This window comes from Oncorhynchus clarkii, chromosome 26 (genome assembly GCF_045791955.1).
Source record: "Oncorhynchus clarkii lewisi isolate Uvic-CL-2024 chromosome 26, UVic_Ocla_1.0, whole genome shotgun sequence".
NCBI lineage: Eukaryota > Metazoa > Chordata > Actinopteri > Salmoniformes > Salmonidae > Oncorhynchus > Oncorhynchus clarkii.
Window position 1 is genome coordinate 1332103 of NC_092172.1, and position 20814 is coordinate 1352916.

A 20814-nucleotide genomic window follows, 5' to 3' on the forward strand; every position below is an offset into this window, starting at 1 on the left:
TTGGCGTAAAAGCAACACAGCTGAACACACCATCCCCACTGTCAAACATGGTGGTGGCAGCATCATGGTTTGGGCCTGCTTTTCTTTAGCAGGGACAGGGAAGATGGTTAAAATTGATGGGAAGATGGATGGAGCCAAATACAGGACCATTCTGGAAGAATACCTGATGGAGTCTGCAAAAGACCTGAGACTGGGACGGAGATTTGTCTTCCAACAAGACAATGATCCAAAACATAAAGCAAAATCTACAATGGAATGGTTCAAAAATAAACATATCCAGGTGTTAGAATGGCCAAGTCAAAGTCCAGACCTGAATCCAATCGAGAATCTGTGGAAAGAACTGAAAACTGCTGTTCACAAATGCTCTCCATCCAACCTCACTGAGCTCGAGCTGTTTTGCAAGGAGGAATGGGAAAAATGTTCAGTCTCTCGATGTGCAAAACTGATAGAGACATACCCCAAGCGACTTACAGCTGTAATCGCAGCAAAAGGTGGCGCTACAAAGTATTAACTTAAGGGGGCTGAATCATTTTGCACGCCCAATTTTTCAGTTTTTGATTTGTTAAAAAAGTTTGAAATATCCAATAAATGTCGTTCCACTTCATGATTGTGTCCCACTTGTTGTTGATTCTTCACAAATAATAAGGTTTTATATCTTTATGTTTGAAGCCTGAAATGTGGCAAAAGGTCGCAAAGTTCAAGGGGGCCGAATACTTTCGCAAGGCACTGTATCATCACTGGATGATTCGTTTTAAGTCTAATACTGCGGGTAATGGAGTCGCCAAAGACTCGGGTTTTCAATTTGTCAGAGCTAAAGGTGGGAGCCTTTGGCATATAAGACCCCATAACGGGAGGAGTAGAGACCAGAGAAGGCTCAGCCTCTGACTCCGACTCGCTGCTTAATGGGGAGAACCGGTTGAAAGTTTCTGTCGGCTGAATGAGCGTTGAGCATTCATACAGCATTTCCCTCCAGAAGCCATGAAGCCATGAGAAAGTTGTCCGGCTGCGGGGACCGTGCAAGGGGATTTATACTAACATTACTATCTGTACTTACTGGTGGCACAGATGCTGTTTCATCCTTTCCTACACTGAAATTACCCTTACCTAACGATTGCGTCTGAAGCTGGGCTTGCTGCACAGCTATCCTCGCCGTAAGGCGATCGTTCTCCTGTATATTATGAGTACAGCGACTGCAATTAGAAGGCATCTTGTTAATGTTACTACTTAGCTTCGGCTGTTGGAAGTCCTGACGAACCATGTCCAGATAAAATGTCCGGAGGGAAAAAGTTTAATGAAAAAAAGTTGAGTGAGAGAAAAACTACAAATATAAATGGTAATTAAAAAATAAAAACCGTAAAGTTGTCAGGTAGCAAAGTAAGGTTAGTAACAAAACGCACAGCAGCACGTAAACAAGTCTGCAATTTGTGACCGAAAAGACTCTAGTCTGATCTCTAAACCGAAATGTTTATTTTAAACTGTAGCCAAGAGATCCGGCTAAGAGATCCGAACATCTTGACAAAGTCGCAATGTGTTGGATTAAGGCCGAATGTGTCCCCGTGGCACCAACCCACTTCTGACACCAATGTAGCGATTCGGGGGGGGGGGGGGGGGGGGTAGCCTGGGCCGGGACTCAAACCCGGGTCCAGCGATGATCAACCCAGTGCTGGGGCGGTTATGCGAGATCTGCGGTTATAAGAGATCTGATAGGTTTCTAAACCTATGAAGATGTCCAGTGAAAGCAGATATGCAATTTGTTGACTCGAACACTAATCAATAAAAACATGTGTTAAATATGCTGCTCTATTTTGCTTGTTTTCAGTGGGTCATTTCATAGGAAACCGTTGGCGGCGGTCTTGTATTGTTACATCACCAACATTTCAAGAATAAAGTTCTATATGGGCACTAACATGGCAGCCACTTGTTATTGCCCTAACTCTCTATATACTGTGTATAGCTTTGCTCTCTCCCATCTTTATCAGTGTCAGAGAAGAAGAGGATAAACAAGAGGGTCCACGCCCATCAAAATGTGTCCACAATAAGCAGACCGATAAGCAGACCGCCTGCCTCCTCACCTTTGGGAGGACTCCCATACTTATGGTGGAGACAAGACCATCTTGTCAATATATAGGCTACAGTATCTCTGTCAGTAGTGAGTCACCTCCTAGGTATTTGTCTTGTCCAGATGACATCATAGTTAAAACATACCTATATTTTCACCACAGAATCATGTTAAAAAAAGTGTCCATTCATATTTTTTTTGCCACTCAGCTCATGAATTTGCAATACCTCCCATTCCACTCATCCCTATCCACTGTAAATTCTTCCATTTCCCATTATTGAATCGACCTTTTGCACACATTTCTTTACCCCTCCCACCGCCACCTCCCCCACCCCATACCCAGCCAGTCTCTCTATCGAAGAAAATATTATCATTTCAATTTCAAGATGAAATGTATGTTAGGGGAGCTGGGTCAACATGTGCACAGAATTCACAATTAATGACGGATTATGGGCCACGAGGCCGCGAGAAGATCAAAACGCAGTGGCCATAGCGTTTCTTCATATTTCAGAGGATTATATTCTTAGGATGTTGCTAAGCAGCAGCCTGGGCATGGTACCTTGTCTTAATAGTGTTTAACAAATCCTTATTCACTGTGACTCTGCAATGCCCTGTAATGTACAGTGTGGCAACGGATAGAGATTTTGCCACATGGTTTTTAACAGAGATGACTGCATGAAAAAACGCACATTATGTCTGCCTTTGTGCTGTATGCAGCCAATCCAAAAATAGTTGACTTGAGTTGAACTGTTGACAAACAAAAACGGACAATAATTGGTGAACGTCATAGCCTTATAGATGACCACAGGATGATATTTTTATGTAACTGTAACTGCAGGTCACACCAACATATGGACAGGGATAGACAAAACGTTACACTTTATCAATACATAATAGATGGACATTTGAACAACTATCAACAAACTGTTATCAGTTATATGCAGCCCAACCCAATTACGTTTGACAACTACCACACACACGCGCGGTCAGTGGTAGTATCTCACCCAAACAGTAACACTGTTTACAGGGCATCAGCTGTGTAATAATAGTATACAAGAGCGGTACCTTTAAGAGGGTGTGAGTAGGAGGGCTGATGGTTATGTTTGGACTGATTTCTACTTCTCTGCTCGTTTACACAAACCGGTCACATTCGCTGTGAGTGTAGCGGGCGGATGAACAGTCTGCGGGAGAGCGAGGGAGGCGACTTAAACCTACCAAGTAGGCATCGTTCTTCATTGGCTTTAACCTGTCTGTGTGCTTGTATCTTTTGATGGTTACAACTTCAAGGGATTATTATCGAACGACACGTTTCCCTGAAATGAAACCAGTTGGTAAGTCACAAATGTATGTTTTATTTGCTGATAATGGTTAGGCTAATTTGGAGCGCTCCCCTCGTTTGGTTTTCAGAGGTTCAATGGCCAGTGCCAGAAAAGGTAAAACCACATCCTCCACTTCGCTATTTAGAAAAATTGTGGTAGTCTATTGGACATGTGTCATGGCACTGATACTTTGTAGATCAATGTTTTGTGCGTGTATCCAAATGTAAATTGCATAATTTAATTGTATGTGGCTATAGTCTATGCGTTTTCAGGTCTCTAATCTATTAAATACTTCCACTCATGATGGCTACTATGAAACCTAGATATGCAAATTTGGCCAATAAAAATATTATGATGAGAGATCATTGCTTTCTGTGGAGCAGTTCATCTGCAGTGTGAAACATTTGTTTACGATGAGAACACACATCAAAGGGTAATTCGTAGGCTATGTATTTAGCCTAATCGAAAAGCTCCACCATTACCTACCAAAATACTGTATGGGAACACCAGCTGGAAGGTAAATCGTTAAATGCGTAATGCCGTTTTGCTCACGAACATGCATAACTGGCGTTATGTGCTTCAGCTGGGATGGTTTAGCAAATGGTTTTAGAATACCATTTTTGCTAAAAATGTAATCAGGCTTTATCTGTCCATGTCCATTGTTGGACTACTATACATTGATTGTGCAGGCCAGTTTGATTTAATCGGCGTATGTTTTCTGTTTTTGACTACAATTATTTGCTGTGTATGTTCAGTGGGCTAAACTGTGATGACTTTTGTCATTCCAGTCGCTACAGATGGAGGGCACTGTCTGACCTCAACATTTCTATCAACTAGACAAAGGAGAGTGGAAAACAGTATCATAATCTGGTCAGCGGTCTATCCATACTTTTTCTTAAATCTTGCTGTACAATTTGGCTTGTGAAACATTTTGGGTGTGTTTTACACAACCAATTTGTCAAAACACGTCTCCCCTGTAAAGAATAAAACTCTGTGCTCCAGCTTCGAATCTAAAGGCATGCTTTTGTCTTGCAGCGGCTTATGATAGAGAAATTAGCATAACATTCTCTGGCAACTGCTCTGGTGGACATTCCTGCAGTCAGCGTGGCAATTACACTTCCTCAACTTGGAACATCTGTGGCATTGTGTTGTGACAACTGCACAGTTTAGTGACCTTTTATTGGCCCCAGCACACGGTTCACCTGTGTAATGATCATGCTGTTTAATCAGCTTCTTGATATGCCACACCTAGAAGGTAGATGGATTGTCTTGGCAAAGGAGAAATGCTCACTAACACGGAACCCAAACAGGCTGGGCGCGTGTGCTATTGTGCATACATTATTTTGTCCCCCCCACAACAAACGCGATCACGACGCGCAGGTTAAAATGTCAAAACAAACTCTGAACCAATTACATTAATTTGGTGACAGGTCGAAAAGCTAGCTTGCTGTTGCTAGCTAATTTGATCTATTTAGCTAGCTTGCTGTTGCTAGCTAATTTGTCCTGGGATATAAACATTGAGTTGTTATTTTACCTGAAATGCACAAGGTCTTCTACTCGGACAATTAATCCACACATAAAATGGCCAACCGACTCGTTTCTAGTTCTCATCATTCCAGGCTTTTTCATCTTTGAACTTATATGGTGATTGGCATCTACACTTACCACGACAACCGGCAAAACATTTAGTCTTTCAATCACCCAATGAGGAGATGGCACGTGGGTACCTGCTTCTATAAACCAATGAGGAGATGGGAGAGGCAGGACTTTCAGTGCGATCTGCATCAGAAATAGGAATGACTTCTATGTTAGCCTTTGGCGTCGCAGACGCTCGCGAGCAGTGTGGGTGCAATAATTGAGTAACATGGATTTCTACATTCATTTTGCGACGCTTGCGCACCAATGTGTTCGGTCTGGTCAGCATGTAACAGATGTAAACAAATTTGTGCAACAATTTGAAAGAAATAAGCTTTTTGTGTGTATGGCAAATTTATGGGCTCTTTTATTTCAGCTCATGAAACCAACACTTGACATGTTGCTTTGTATTTTGGTTCAGTATACATTTAAATATTAGCTTTTGTCTGAAGCTGAAAAATACCATAAATTCAAAAGCTAATTTGACCTATGCCCTGACAAGGCTTATAAGCATCTCTTGACTATTGCTAGAGTACTGTAGCTTTTATTGATGTACTTTAACAATGTACTCACATTGGATGGGTAGATTTTTTTATTTTTTTTTAATATATATATTTTTTTATATATATTTTTTTTTATGATCCAAACCTTCTAAGAGCCGAATACATACTCTTAGTAGGTTTACCCCATTAAAGTACTTGGTAATGTAAAAACATGTTTTCAGGTAGGACACATGCAATCTGGGAAGCTGTTCAATGTTCCTAATCTTGATATATGTGACTCACCACCTGGATTCGGTCTTATGTAGTAAAATGTGGAATTGTGTTTTTTACATTGGATAAAAGTAGAGGCTCAGCTACAAAATGGTATATCATGCACTGCATTTCTGAGGAATAATGGTAAAGTAATTCTGCCTCTATGGCTGATTTGTTACCTATGGATAACAGGAAAACAGCCTAACCAGCTCTGCTGGCAACAATTTCATTACGCTTTTTTGCAGACGTTTACTGACACCGGCCATATTCAATGGGTGTTGTACACTTTAGCTTAAGACATGTAAGACATGTAGCTAGGTAAACAATGAACCTAGCTAGGCAAACAACGTGTAAGATCACGCACTTAATGTTAGCTAACGAGCCAGCCAGCTAACATTAGCTGGTTAAACAACAATGAACACAGTGCCAAATCATGTCGTTACTACCCTGCAGTCATATTCTGGAAGCTAACTAACCAGCTTCAATGTTAGCTAGCTAACATTAGGCTCTAATTAGAAAAAGAAATGGCTCTGGGATACAAATAATATCAGCTAGGGAGCCAGCCAGTTAACTTTAGCTAGCTCGCTAAAGTACACTTTAGCTTGAAATGAAACCACTTTGTCAAAATTAGAAACATGTAATATCTGAAAGTAGCTAGCTAATGCTAGATATTATCTTACCTGTATACATCATCATGCATGTGCCCTTAGTTTGAAGATGTAATCCGGAGACATGTCCCTCTCTTTAGCTATCATACTCTAATTCCACTGATTTCATAACTTGATCCTCCAGAAAGTGGAGAGCAGCACTTACGCAGCTCCACTACACAATGCGTTTCAAAAAAAGCTGCATTCGACAGGATTACCAACAGACAGACCAACTCAAATAGACAGAAGCCCTCTATGGCAGACCAATCCGAACTCCTCTCTCAGCATGTCCAGCCCACTCGTCTCAGCCAATCATGGCTAGTGGGAAGGTCGCTGTCTTTCTGTGGCTTAACCAACAAGGCTCGTAATTTAACAATTGTATTCATATTTACAGATGGCATACAAGTTTATTAAGGCAATTGAACTAAGCTCATGAGACTTGTTATATTGACTCTTCAAATACTATAACTTATTGTCTCGAGTATAGCGCACCTATCTTACACTGCCATAACCTAAAATATAAGGTTGCATTACTCCATTGTTTATAATAGGAACATAAACCATGTATAACTTCAAAAGTAGGGTTAAGGAATGGTTTCGAGGACTATAATTAATTTTGGCTGGAGATTTTCCACTCCTCTTGCTTTTTAGTCCAAGAACCTCCCCATAATGGGTGCAATGTGATGTCTTACTTTAAACACGTTTACGTTACCATCTAAAGCTTATTTCCTGCATTTCCTGCACACCATCTAATATGTCTCTATTTAGAACAAAAAGTAAGGAAAAATGCCTACATTCATCAAGCTAGGTAAGATGTCATTATTGAATATGTGGTAAGTGGTAAGACTGAACTAGATCAAAGGTAATTCAATAATATTGTTGCACCTGTAACCAATAGCCTAACAAATGAACAACTCTTGACAATCAAGTCTTTGTATTTTTTTCTTCATCAAGACATCCTCTATCAAATTTCAGCCAGCCCGAGCCGCTTGCACCCCCCCACCACCACCACCACCACCACCACCACCACCACCAGTCAATTCAAAACTCAACTCTCTCCCAGCACAATTTCCTTCCCAGTTTCCACCTTAAAACACTTGTATTCACAAGGGGAAGGTTTGGGAACCAAAAAAACACCTACACTGAAAATATACAGTAACACACAAACAGCAAATCCTCCATATAATTAAACTCAGAGGCCTAATAGTACTGTAGAGCTCTTTACTTGCACACAATATTTGGGTAGCCCCGTCTTGCCCCTAGGGGTCCACCACCCTGCAGCACCCCAGCCCAACACACCCAACTCAGCTTTAGAATCTTAGTGAAAGGTTATTGGTTTTGGGTGTTAGGTCAAGGCCAGAGTGACAACCTACAGGACGACAAACCCCCAGGCCCAGGACTGAATAGCCCAGCAGCTAGGGATTGCCTAAATGGGAATGTTTTTAATACAGGTTCCTTTAGTTGTACTGTATTCCATATAAGGCATCCACACTAGAGGTCGACGGATTATGACTTTTCAATGCCGATACCGATTATTGGAGGACCAAAAAAAGCTGATACCGATTAATCGGCCAATTCTTATTTATTTTTTTACATTTTTTCTTCATTTATTTGTAATAATGACAATTACAACAATACTGAATGAACACTTATTTTAACTTAATATAATACATCAATAAAATAAATTTAGCCTCAAATAATATAACATGTTCAATTTGGTTTAAATAATGTAAAAACACTGTTGAAGAAGAAAGTAAAAGTGCCAGATGTGCCATGTAAGAAAGCTAATGTTTAAGTTCCTTGCTCAGAACATGAGAACATATGAAAGTTGGTGGTTCCTTTTAACATGAGACTTCCAATATTCCAAGGTAAGCGGTTTTAGGTTGTAGTTAATATAGTATTTATAGGACTAGTTCTCTCTATACCGTTATTTAATTTTCCTTTGACTATTGGATGTTTTTATAGGCACTTTAGTATTGCCAGTGTAACAGTATAGCTTCCGTCCCTACCTGGGCTTGAACCAGGAACACATTGACAACAGCCACACTCGAAGCAGCGTTACCCATCGCTCCACAAAAGCCGCGGCCCTTGCAGAGCAAGTGGAATAACTACGCAAAGTCTCAAATTATAGACGGCTGCACAAAGAACGGTAAGTCATGGCTAATATAGCCGGCAGCTATATAATTTATAACATTACAAGTGTAGCATGTAGGCTAACGTAACATTAAATCAATGAGCCTCCACACAGTCAGTGTGGGAACGTGATCATTGCACCCAAGATTGAGCTACAACTGGCTAGGCAGTTGATAGCCTAAATCCTGCCTGACGTTACTGCTGTTCCTAAAACCATTGACATACGTTATCCTACTGTAACCACACAGAGAGAGTGAGAGTATGTGTTGGGTGATTTATTTAAAAAAAAAAATCTACAAGCCTACATCGCCCGATTTGCGTTAGTCGATAACTAATGGGGGGGGTGTCTCTTTCTCATGGCTACCCATGTATTTCCATGGAAATATAACGTTTATTTGGAAAGTAACACACAAAGATATTATTTAAAGCATGATTTGCGTAAATGTAATATACGAACTATTACTCTTGTTAAAAATATGAAATGGTATTACATTTGGTAAAGAGCACATTATGACTTGAGACTTGACTTGACTTGGTCTTGACTTGGGACTTGAGTGCTAAGACTTGAGACTTGTGACTTGAAATGATGTTCATTTATATTTTTTGTAAATTTTATTCTTGTATAATATATGGTTCAATAATTGAAATACCCATTATTCCAAGACTAACTTTGTGCTTAACATGCTGTCCTGTAGCTACTGTTGGTGTTCCTTTTCAAGATGGAACTTTGTATCATTCACTGATATTGTAAATATACTTCTAAATTCACCTGAGACTGGTCTTCCCTGGCTGTCTGAATCTACTGGGACCCCTGTCACCATCTGATACTGCTAAGAAATGAGTGTAGTGTAGTGCACAGTCAGTACACAAGAGGGCTGCATTCCCGCAAGATGCCTGCGGGAACTGCAGGTCCCAACGGAGATCGTTAATGCGCAGTCAGCATTTTTCATTTTTCTGCTTTTGTATGCGTTAGCCTACCTATTGTTTTAAAAGCACATTTTTCGCATTATTCACACACAGAATTCGCTGCTTCAACTTCAGTGGCATCAAATTTTATTTGTCACATACATGGTTAGCAGATGTTTAATGCGAGTGTAGCGAAATGCTTGTGCGTCTAGTTCCAACAGTGCAGTAATATCTAAACATTCCCCAACTACCTAATACACACATCTAAAGAGGTGAATGAGAATATATGTAATTATATGGATGAGCGAAGGTGCAATGGATGGTATAAAATACAGTATATACATGTGATATGAGTAATGTAAGATATGTAAACATTATGAAAGTGGCATTATTTAGAGTGCATTGTGTAAAGTGACTAGTGATCTATTTATTAAAGTGGCCAATGATTGACTCTCAATGTAGGCAGCAGCCTCTGAGTTAGTGACTGCTGTCTAGCAGTCTGATGGCGTTGATGCAAGCTGTTTTTCAGTCTCCCGTTCATAGCTCAAATGTTCCTGTATGTGTAGTTTCATTGAAATAGAGTAGGCTGCCTCCATGGGTGGAGAATCACGTGGCAGTTCATTTGAATGACATTAACTTTAATATGATTAGACTGTATTTTTACTGCAGTGTCTTTTTATTATATATTGATAATGGATAAAGTGAAGGGCGCTCAACCAACGTGAGCCGTGCAATTAAAATTTTTAAATATGATTGAAAAGGCACAAGTTAGACTATGGTGAGCAAGTGTTTTGATGACCCATTTAGTCTCTCCCTGCAAGTTGTCCTCCTAAAAGTTAGGCTATATCCTATAGGCCTATGCAAGTCTCGCTGTCAATTTTTTTTTTTTCTGCTTTAAGTTCGGTGGCCATACCTGCGAGATCGGGTGCACTTTTGTGGTCTCAGTTAAATAGAGTAGGCTATAGCCTACGACTGGGCGGAGAAGCACGGGGCGGATATCTTTCCAAGGAAATGTACTTCATAAATAGATTAGACTAGTTTACTACATTGCCTAGAAATAAATATTGATCACCCATATTTCTCCATTTGGAAAATCTTTTAAAAGGTAGGCTATAAAAATGGCTCAAGAGTAAGTCTGTCCAACTCTGCTTTCTTCAAATTACTTACAGCATATTGGCTGATATGAGGACATGCTGTATTTCTCACTTTGACTGAGACTATAGTTTATCTTAATTCTGGCCATCTTTTTCATGTTCTCCAACAAAAATGATATTTTAGCCTGTTAGCCCCCATGTATCTAATTAGTTCGCTTTCCTTCATTGTTTACTGTAAAAGATTGTTTTGAGTAACATCACCTTTCTTGAATATTCAAAAGGAAGGAAGTGGTTATAATCTTTCTCTGTGATTCGAGTGTCACTGTTGAAAATGAGGTAATTTATTGGAGGTAATTTCAAGTGCCAATTGGAGAATGCTAATATTTCAAACCATGACATGATTTTATATTATTTTAATAGACCAATTTGATTGGGTACTTGGCATACCTTTGTCCATTCCAGGTTGTTAGTGCTTGATGTGATAAACTATTTAATCAAACTCTATCTGGCAATGTAATCTTACCTCACCTGTTCGCTGGGATTTCTTTGCCAGTAGTTAGGGCCTTAAGGATGAAAGGATTGGTGTGGGTTATCACATTTTTAATCAGACTAACCCTTTGGGAGTAGGTGTTTTGAGGGATTTGGAAATGCAATGCTGTTGAAGGAATTTGTGTACATGTGAAATGCACGTACTTTTACAAGCACCAAGAGGCCAGTATTAAAACCAGAGCGCACCATGTTTGAGTCAACAATGGATGAATTAGTAGGAAAGTCACAGGCCTGAGTGCAACAGTGTGTGCATTTGAAGGACTGCATTATTCATCCCCTCTACCACACGGAAACCCACTAATCTACTGACGGAACGCAAGAGTTGGCTAATAACAGACCTCCATCTTATGCTAGCTTGCTCCTATGCTAGCTGCTACCGATTTAGCTGTCTAAATCGCCGTGACCCCCAACCAACCTCCCCACTCACTCACTGGACCCTTTTGATCACTCGACTGAGCATGCCTCTCCTTCATGTCAATATGCCTTGTCCATTGCTGTTCTGGTTAGTGTTTATTGGCTTATTTCACTGTAGAGCCTCTAGTCCTGCTCATTATACCTTATCCAACCTATTAGTTCCACCACCCACACATGCAATGACATCTCCTGGTTTCAATGATGTTTCTAGAGACAATATCTCTCTCATCACTCAATACCTAGGTTTACCTCCACTGTATTCACATCCAACCTTACCTTTGTCTGTACATTATACCTTGATGCTATTTTATCGCCCCCAGAAACCTCCTTTTACTCTCTGTTCCAGACGTTCTAAACGACCAATTCTTATTGCTTTTAGCCGCACCCTTATTCTACTCCTACTCTGTTCATCTGGCGATGTAGAGGTGAATCCAGGCCCTGCAGTGCCTAGCTCCACTCCTATTCCCCAGGCGCTCTCTTTTGACGACTTCTGTAACCGTAATAGCCTTGGTTTCATGCATGTTAACATTAGAAGCCTCCTCCCTAAGTTTGTTCTATTCACTGCTTTAGCACACTCTGCCAACCCGGATGTTCTAGCCGTGTCTGAATCCTGGCTTAGGAAGACCACCAAAAATTCAGACATTTTAATTCCAAACTACAACATTTTCAGACAAGATAGAACTGCCAAAGGGGGTGGTGTTGCAATCTACTGCAAAGATAGCCTGCAGAGTTCTGTCCTACTATCCAGGTCTGTACCCAAACAATTTGAACTTCTACTTTTAAAAATCCACCTCTCTAAAAACAAGTCTCTCACCGTTGCCGCCTGCAATAGACCACCCTCTGCCCCCAGCTGTGCTCTGGACACCATATGTGAACTGATTGCCCCCCATCTATATTCAGAGCTTGTGCTGCTAGGCGACCTAAATTGGAACATGCTTAACACCCCAGCCATCCTACAATCTAAACTTGATGCCCTCAACCTCACACAAATGATCAATGAACCGACCAGGTACCTCCCCAAAGCCTTAAACACGGCACCCTCATAGATATCATCCTAACCAACTTGCCCTCTAAATACACCACTGCTGTTTTCAACCAAGATCTCAGCGATCACTGCCTCATTGCCTGCATCCGTAATGGGTCAGCGGTCAAACGACCTCCACTCATCACTGTAAAACGCTCCCTGAAACACTTCAGCGAGCAGGCCTTTCTAATCGACCTGGCCGGGGTATCCTGGAAGGATATTGATCTCATCCCGTCAGTAGAGGATGCCTGGATATTTTTTTTAAATGCCTTCCTAACCATCTTAAATAAACATGCCCCATTCAAGAAATTTAGAACCAGGAATAGATATAGCCCTTGGTTCTCCCCAGACCTGACTGCCCTTAACCAACAAAAAAACATCCTATGGCGTTCTGCATTAGCACCGAACAGCCCCCGTGATATGCAGCTGTTCAGGGAAGCTAGAAACCATTATACACAGGCAGTTAGAAAAGCCAAGGCTAGCTTTTTCAAGCAGAAATTTGCTTCCTGCAACACTAACTCAAAAAAGTTCTGGGACACTAAAGTCCATGGAGAATAAGAACCCCTCCTCCCAGCTGCCCACTGCACTGAAGATAGGAAACACTGTCACCACTGATAAATCCACCATAATTGAGAATTTCAATAAGCATTTTTCTACGGCTGGCCATGCTTTCCACCTGGCTACTCCTACCCCGGTCAACAGCACTGCACCCCCCACAACAACTCGCCCAAGCCTTCCCCATTTCTCCTTCTCCCAAATCTGCTCAGCTGATGTTCTGAATGAGCTGCAAAATCTGGACCCCTACAAATCAGCCGGGCTAGACAATCTGGACCCTTTCTTAAAAAAATTATCTGCCAAAATTGTTGCCACCCCTATTACTAGCCTGTTCAACCTCTCTTTCGTGTCGTCTGAGATTCCCAAAGATTGGAAAGCAGCTGCGGTCATCCCCCTCTTCAAAGGGGGTGACACTCTTGACACAAACTGCTACAGACCTATATCTATCCTACCATGCCTTTCTAAGGTCTTCGAAAGCCAAGTCAACAAACAGATTACCGACCATTTCGAATCTCACCATACCTTCTCTGCTATGCAATCTGGTTTCAGAGCTGGTCATGGGTGCACCTCAGCCACGCTAAAGGTCCTAAATGATATCTTAACCGCCATCGATTAGAAACATTACTGTGCAGCCGTATTCATTGATCTGGCCAAGGCTTTCGACTCTGTCAATCACCACATCCTCATCGGCAGACTCGACAGCCTTGGTTTCTCAAATGATTGCCTCGCCTGGTTCACCAACTACTTCTCTGATAGAGTTCAGTGTGTCAAATCGGAGGCTCTGCTGTCCAGACCTCTAGAAGTCTCTATGGGTGTGCCACAGGGTTCAATTCTTGGACCGACTCTCTTCTCTGTATACATCAATGAGGTCGCTCTTGCTGCTGGTGAGTCTCTGATCCACCTCTACGCATACGACACCATTCTGTATACTTCTGGCCCTTCTTTGGACACTGTGTTAACAACCCTCCAGGCAAGCTTCAATGCCATACAACTCTCCTTCCGTGGCCTCCAATTGCTCTTAAATACAAGTAAAACTAAATGCATGCTCTTCAACCGATCGCTACCTGTACCTACCCGCCTGTCCAACATTACTACTCTGGACGGCTCCGACTTAGAATACGTGGACTACAAATACTTAGGTGTCTGGTTAGACTGTAAACTCTCCTTCCAGACCCATATCAAACATCTCCAATCCAAAGTTAAATCTAGAATTGGCTTCCTATTTCGCAACAAAGCATCCTTCACTCATGCTGCCAAACATACCCTTGTAAAACTGACCATCCTACCAATCCTCGACTTTGGCGATGTCATTTACAAAATAGCCTCCAATACCCTACTCAACAAATTGGATGCAGTCTATCACAGTGCAATCCGTTTTGTCACCAAAGCCCCATATACTACCCACCATTGCGACCTGTACGCTCTCGTTGGCTGGCCCTCGCTTCATACTCGTCGCCAAACCCACTGGCTCCATGTCATCTACAAGACCCTGCTAGGTAAAGTCCCCCCTTATCTCAGCTCGCTGGTCACCATAGCATCACCCACCTGTAGCACGCGCTCCAGCAGGTATATCTCTCTGGTCACCCCCAAAACCAATTCTTTCATTGGCCGCCTCTCCTTCCAGTTCTCTGCTACCAATGACTGGAACGAACTACAAAAATCTCTGAAACTGGAAACACTTATCTCCCTCACTAGCTTTAAGCACCAACTGTCAGAGCAGCTCACAGATTACTGCACCTGTACATAGCCCACCTATAATTTAGCCCAAACAACTACCTCTTTCCCTACTGTATTTCATGTATTTATTTATTTTGCTCCTTTGCACCCCCATTATTTTTATTTCTACTTTGCACATTCTCCCATTGCAAATCTACCATTCCAGTGTTTGACTTGCTATATTGTATCTACTTTGCCACCATGGCCTTTTTGCCTTTACCTCCCTTATCTCACCTCATTTGCTCACATCGTATATAGACTTGTTTATACTGTATTATTGACTGTATGTTTGTTTTACTCCATGTGTCGTTGTATGTGTCAAACTGCTTTGCTTTATCTTGGCCAGGTCGCAATTGTGAATGAGAACTTGTTCTCAACTTGCCTACCTGGTTAAATAAAGGTGAAATAAAAAATAAATAAATAAATTATGGTCAAATTCGGCAAGGTTTTAATACACAGACAATGTCTTCAATTCCAGCTTTTCAGTGAGTTATGATTTGTTTTTGAGTTGAATTCAAGCCTCTTCAAGCACATTTGTGTTTTTCATATTTTTGTCCCCTTTTGATGACACATTCTCGTTTAGCTACCTGTATGTTTTGGATAGAGTGGATGAAAAACATGTCTGGCATCCAAGAAAAACAGGATGTGACTTGCTGGGCTAAGGTCTACTCATCTTGGCCATGTCCCAGAGTAGTGCACAGACCCGCAAGGGGCTTTTTGGCAATGGGACAGAGGTGTGTGCGTTATGAATGGAAATCAAGGGCTGTGAGCAGAAACCACTCCATTGTTCTCTGGATGGCGTGGGGTTTGCTTGCTCTACCGGGCCAGATGTTGTGGTTGACAAGGGCTCCTGCCAGTCGCGGGGTAAGGGGAGAAGCTGGGCTGGGCTAGCTGTATGGGCGGATAAGCAGAGGGTACTTAGATGAGTGAGTTCTAGCAGCTGCTGTGTAGACGCCTATGCACACACCCACTGCTATCAATACAGTACACGCATGATCACAACTACACACGTGCTCTAGAATGGGCCAAAGGGATACACCTCAAATGTGCACCCACACAGAAGGCTTATCAAAACAACACTGACACATTATTAGCATTTGTTAGCATTATCACTCAGTCCTAGCATTCCTACAGTGAAAAACTCATGGTCTTACAAATCAAATTGTATATTTGTCACATGCTTTGTAAACAACAGGTGTAGACTACCATTGAAATGCTTACTTACAGACCCTTCACAAAAATGCAGAGAAAGAATTTAAATAATAGTAAAGTAATAATAAATGCATAATAAGTAACGATAACTTTGCTATATACACTAGGTACAATTACAGAGTGATGTGCAGGGGTATGAGGTAATTGATGTACATATAACTATGAATAAAGTGACTTGGCAACAGGATAGATAAATGGTAGCAGTAGAGTATGTGAGACGAGAGTTAGTGCTAAAAGGGTCCATGCAGATACAGTTGAAGTCAGAAGTTTACATACACTTAGGTTGGAGTCATTTAAAACTTGTTTTTCAACCACTCCACACATTTCTTGTTAACAAGCTATAGTTTTGGCAAGTCGGTTAGGACATCGACTTTGTGCATGACACAAGTCATTTTTCCAACAATTGTTTACAGACAGATTATTTAACTTTTATCCATTGTATCACAATTCCAGTGGGTCAGAAGTTTACATTCACTAAGTAGACTGTGCCTTTAAACAGCTTGGAAAATTCCAGACAATTATGTCATGGCTTTAGAAGATTCTGATAGGCCAATTGGCATCATTTGAGTTAATTGGAGGTGTATATGTGGATGTATTTCAAGGCCTACATTCAAACTCCGTGCCTCTTTGATTTTCCCATGATGTCAAGCAATCAGCCAAGACCTCAGAAAAAAATTGTAGACCTCCAAGTCTGGTTCATCCTTGGGAGCAATTTCCAAATGCCTGAAGGTACCACGTTCATTTTTTGCAAACAATAGTATGCAAGTATAAACACCATGGGACCACGCAGCCTTCATACTGCTCAGGAAGGAGATGCGTTCTGTCTTCTAGAGAAACTTACTTTTGTGCGAAGTGCAAATCAGTCCCAGAACAACAGCAAAGGACCTTGTGAAGATGCTGGAGGAAACAGGTACAAAAGTATCTATATATATACAGTAAAACGAGTCCTTTATCGACATAACCTGAAAGGCCGCTCAGCAAGGAAGAAGCCACTGCTCCAACACCGGCATTAAAAAGACAGACTACAGCTTGCAATTGTACATGGAGACAAAGATTGTACTTTTTGGAGAAGTGTCCTCTTGTCTGATGAAACAAAAGTAGAACTGTTTGGGCATAATGACAATGGTTTATGTTTGGAGGAAAAAGTGGGAGTCTTGCTAGCCAAATAACTCCATCCCAACCATGATGCATGGGGGTGGCAGCATCATGTGGTGGGGGTGCTTTGCTGCAGGAGGGACTGGTGCCCTTCACAAAATAGATAACCTCATGAGGTAGGAAAAGTATGTGGATATGTTGCTTTAATATATCCACTATCTCAAGACATCAGTTAAAGCTTGGTGGGTCTTCCAAATGGACAATGACCCCAAGCATACTTCCAAAGTTGTGGCAAAATGGCTTAAGGACAACAATGTCAAGGTATTGGAGTGGCCATCACAAAGCCCTGACCTCCATCCTATAGAAAATTTGTGGGGAGAACTGAAAAAGCGTGTGAGCAAGGAGCCCTACAGACCTGACTCAGTTACACCAGCTCTGTTTGAAAGAATGGGTCAAAATTTACCCAACGTATTGTGGGAAGCTTGTGGAAGGCTACCTGAAATGTTTGCCTTTAAATTGTTTAACTTGGGTCAATGTTACCAAGTACTAATATAGTGTATGTAAACTTCTGACCCACTGGGAATGTGATGAAATAAATTAAAGCTGAAATAAATTATTTTCTCTATTCTGACAGTTCACTTTCTTTAAATTAAAGTGGTGATCCTAACTGACCTAAGATGAGGATTTTTTTACTCTGATTAAATGTCAGGAATTGTGAAAAAATGAGTTTACATTACACCTTAGCCAAATACATTTACTCTTCCGACTTCAACTGTAGCTACCCGGACTATTTGGTTGACTATTTGGTTAACTATTTGGCAGTCTTATAGCTTGGGGGTATACTTTTTTTTGGGGTCCTATTGGTTCCAGACTTGGTGCATCGGTACCACTTGCCGTGTGGTAGCGGAGGGTATAGTCTATGACTTGGGTGGCTGGAGCCTGACCATTTTTTGGGGCTTTCTTGGAAAACACCTGGAATAGCAGACCTGGATGGTAGGGAGCTTGCCCCAAGGGAAGTGCTGAGCTGTACGTGCTACCCTCTGTAATGCCTTGCAGTCAGATGCCAAGCAGTTGCCATACCAAGCGGTGATACAGCCAGTCAAGATGCTCTCATTGGTGTAGCTGTATAACTTTTTAAGGATCTGAGGGCCCATGCCAAAACCTTTCAGCCTCCTGAGGGGGAAGAGGCATTGTCATGCCTTCTTCACGACTGTTGGTGTGTGGACCATGATAAATCCTTAGTGATGTTGGATACTGAGGTACTTGAAGCTCTCGATCCGCTCCACTACTCTCCCGTCGATGTGAATAGGGGCTCACTCGGCCCTCCGTTTCCTATAGTCCACGATCATCTCCTTTTGTCTTGCTGACTTTGAGGGAGAGGTTGTTGTCCTGGCACCACACTGCCAGGTGTCTCAAGACCTCCCTATAGGCGATCTCATTGTCGTCGGTGATCAGGCCTACCACCGTTGTGTCGTCAGCAAACTTAATGATGGTGTTGGAGTTGTGCACGGCTATTTTGTAGGGTGCCATCTGTCAGATGGGATGTTAAATGGGTGTTCTGGCTCCGTGCATGTCCACAGTTGTGGGTAAACAGAGTACAGCAGGGGACTAAGCACGCACCCCTGAGGGACACCAGTGTTGCGGGTCAGCGTGGCAGATGTTGTCTATCCTCACCACCTGGGGACGGCCCGTTAGGAAGTCCAGGATCCAGTTGCAGAGGTGCTCAATCCCAGGGTTCTTAGCTTAGTGATGAGCTTTGAGGACATAATGTTGTTGACGTGATCTGTGACCAGCTTTTCAAAGCATTTCATGGCTACAGATGTGAGTGCTGTGGTGCGTTTGTCATTTAGACAGGATACCTGGGCATTCTTGGGCACAGGGACTACTATGGTCTGCTTGAAACATCGATCAGGGAGAGGTTGAAAATGTCAGTGAAGATACTTTTATCAGTCACGCTAATGAAATGAAGCACAAGTTCGCAGCAGCTGGGTTTCCTTATTTATTCTCCGCTAGCACACAGCGCACACAAGACCTCTCTGTTAGTCTCTGTTAGTGTGGGTTTTTCCAACCAACTCTTTCTTTGTGCAGCGGGCAGGCAGCATGCAGGGTTACTGTATGGAAAGCAGCAGCAGCCTCTCAGTGTCTTGCATGGAGCGAAGGGTTGCATCCCAAGTGGCACATTATTCCCTAATGAAGTGCACTACTTTTGACCAGGGCCCATTAGTAGTGCACTATATAGGGCAAGGCTCTCGAACCCTGTTCCTGGAGAGCTACTGCCCTGTAGGTTTTTGCTCCAACGCTAATCTAGCGTACCTGACTCATAATTAGCTGGTTGATAAGCTGAATCAGTTTAGTTAGAACTGGGGTTGGATTGAAAACCTACAGGAGGGTAGCGCTCGAGGAACAGGGTTGGAGAGCCCCGATGTCGGTAATAGGGTGACATTTGGGACACAGCCTAGGAGTTTGGGATTAATTAGCTGTGGTACAGTACTTTACTGTATATAGTACCCTTGTACCTAGCTGGCTAGCATTACTACCAGATGTTTTAAGTCAAACATAAGGGAAAGTGAAAGTTTTTAATATGTTCTTCGGGCCTCTTAAAACCTCGTAAGGATCTGACCCTTTTTTTCAATTTTCACCTAAAATGACATACCCAAATCTAACTGCATGTAGCTCAGGACCTGAAGCAAGGATATGCATATTCTTGATACCATTTGAAGGGAAAGACTTTGAGGAGTCTTTCCACTTTGTGGAGATGTGAAATTAATGTAGGAAAATAGAACACATTAGATCTGGTAAAAGATAATAAAAAGTCCAATGAACCATTTGAATATCTGTTCAAAATGTTGTATCAAGATTGCCCAAATGTGCCTTATTGGTTTATTAATACATTTTCAAGTTCATAACTTAACTCTCCTCAAACAATAGCATGGTATTATTTCACTGTAATAGCTATTGTAAATTGGACAGTGCAGTTAGATTAACAAGAATTTAAGCTTTCTGACCATATGTCTATGTTCTGGGATTTTTTTTGTTTTGTTACTTGACTCATGCTAATCACATTAGCCTGCGTTAGCTCAACCGTCCCTGATCCCTTTTAGCTCAAAACACACTACAGTGCAAAACGTAGTTGTTCGGGGGGGGAGGGGTGTTTGTGTGAGATGGGCATTTTAAATTTATTTTTCTCTTTGAATAATGACTTTTTTTCCTATGTCCAGATAGTCGAAATGCAAAAAATATGACTGTTTACTGTTTTGATTGGTCAAGAGTCTTCTCTGGGAGTTGACCAGAGCTATCCTCACGATTTTCTACTTACAAGCAAAAATTCATACAGGAAGTACCAGTGAAGAGCTCAATACGGAAGTGGCGCTGATCATGGGCTACAGAAAACGGAGGGCCAAACCTGCACCCATCCAAATCGATGGGTCTATGGTGGTGTGGGTCAAGAGCTTCAAGTTTTTCTGTGTCCAGTAAGGCATTAACATGGTCCACACACACCAACGCCGTTGTGAATAGGGCATGACAATATCTCTTCTCCTTCAGGAGGCTGAGAAGATTTGGCATGGGCATTCAGATAGTCGATGTACTACAGCTGCGCCATTTAGAGCACCTTGACTGGCTGCACCACCGCAACGCAAGGCGCTACAGAGGGTAGTGTATACAGCCAGTACATCACTGGGGCTGAGCTCCCTGCCATAGAA

At 41.9% G+C, this 20814-nt stretch overlaps 1 protein-coding gene across 4 annotated transcripts in view; it reads left to right on the forward strand.

The window, feature by feature from the left end:
- The first annotated feature begins 3205 nt into the window (after window positions 1-3205).
- Window positions 3206-20814, forward strand: part of LOC139385206 (dishevelled associated activator of morphogenesis 2) — a 228096-nt gene continuing 210487 nt past the window's right edge. For 2 of the 4 annotated variants that reach the window (XM_071130316.1, XM_071130319.1), the window contains exon 1: window positions 3206-3390. The gene's annotated coding sequence lies outside the window, so the exon portion shown is untranslated. The remainder of the gene's footprint in view (window positions 3391-20814) is intronic. The other 2 variants (XM_071130317.1, XM_071130321.1) reach the window with 1 other exon arrangement.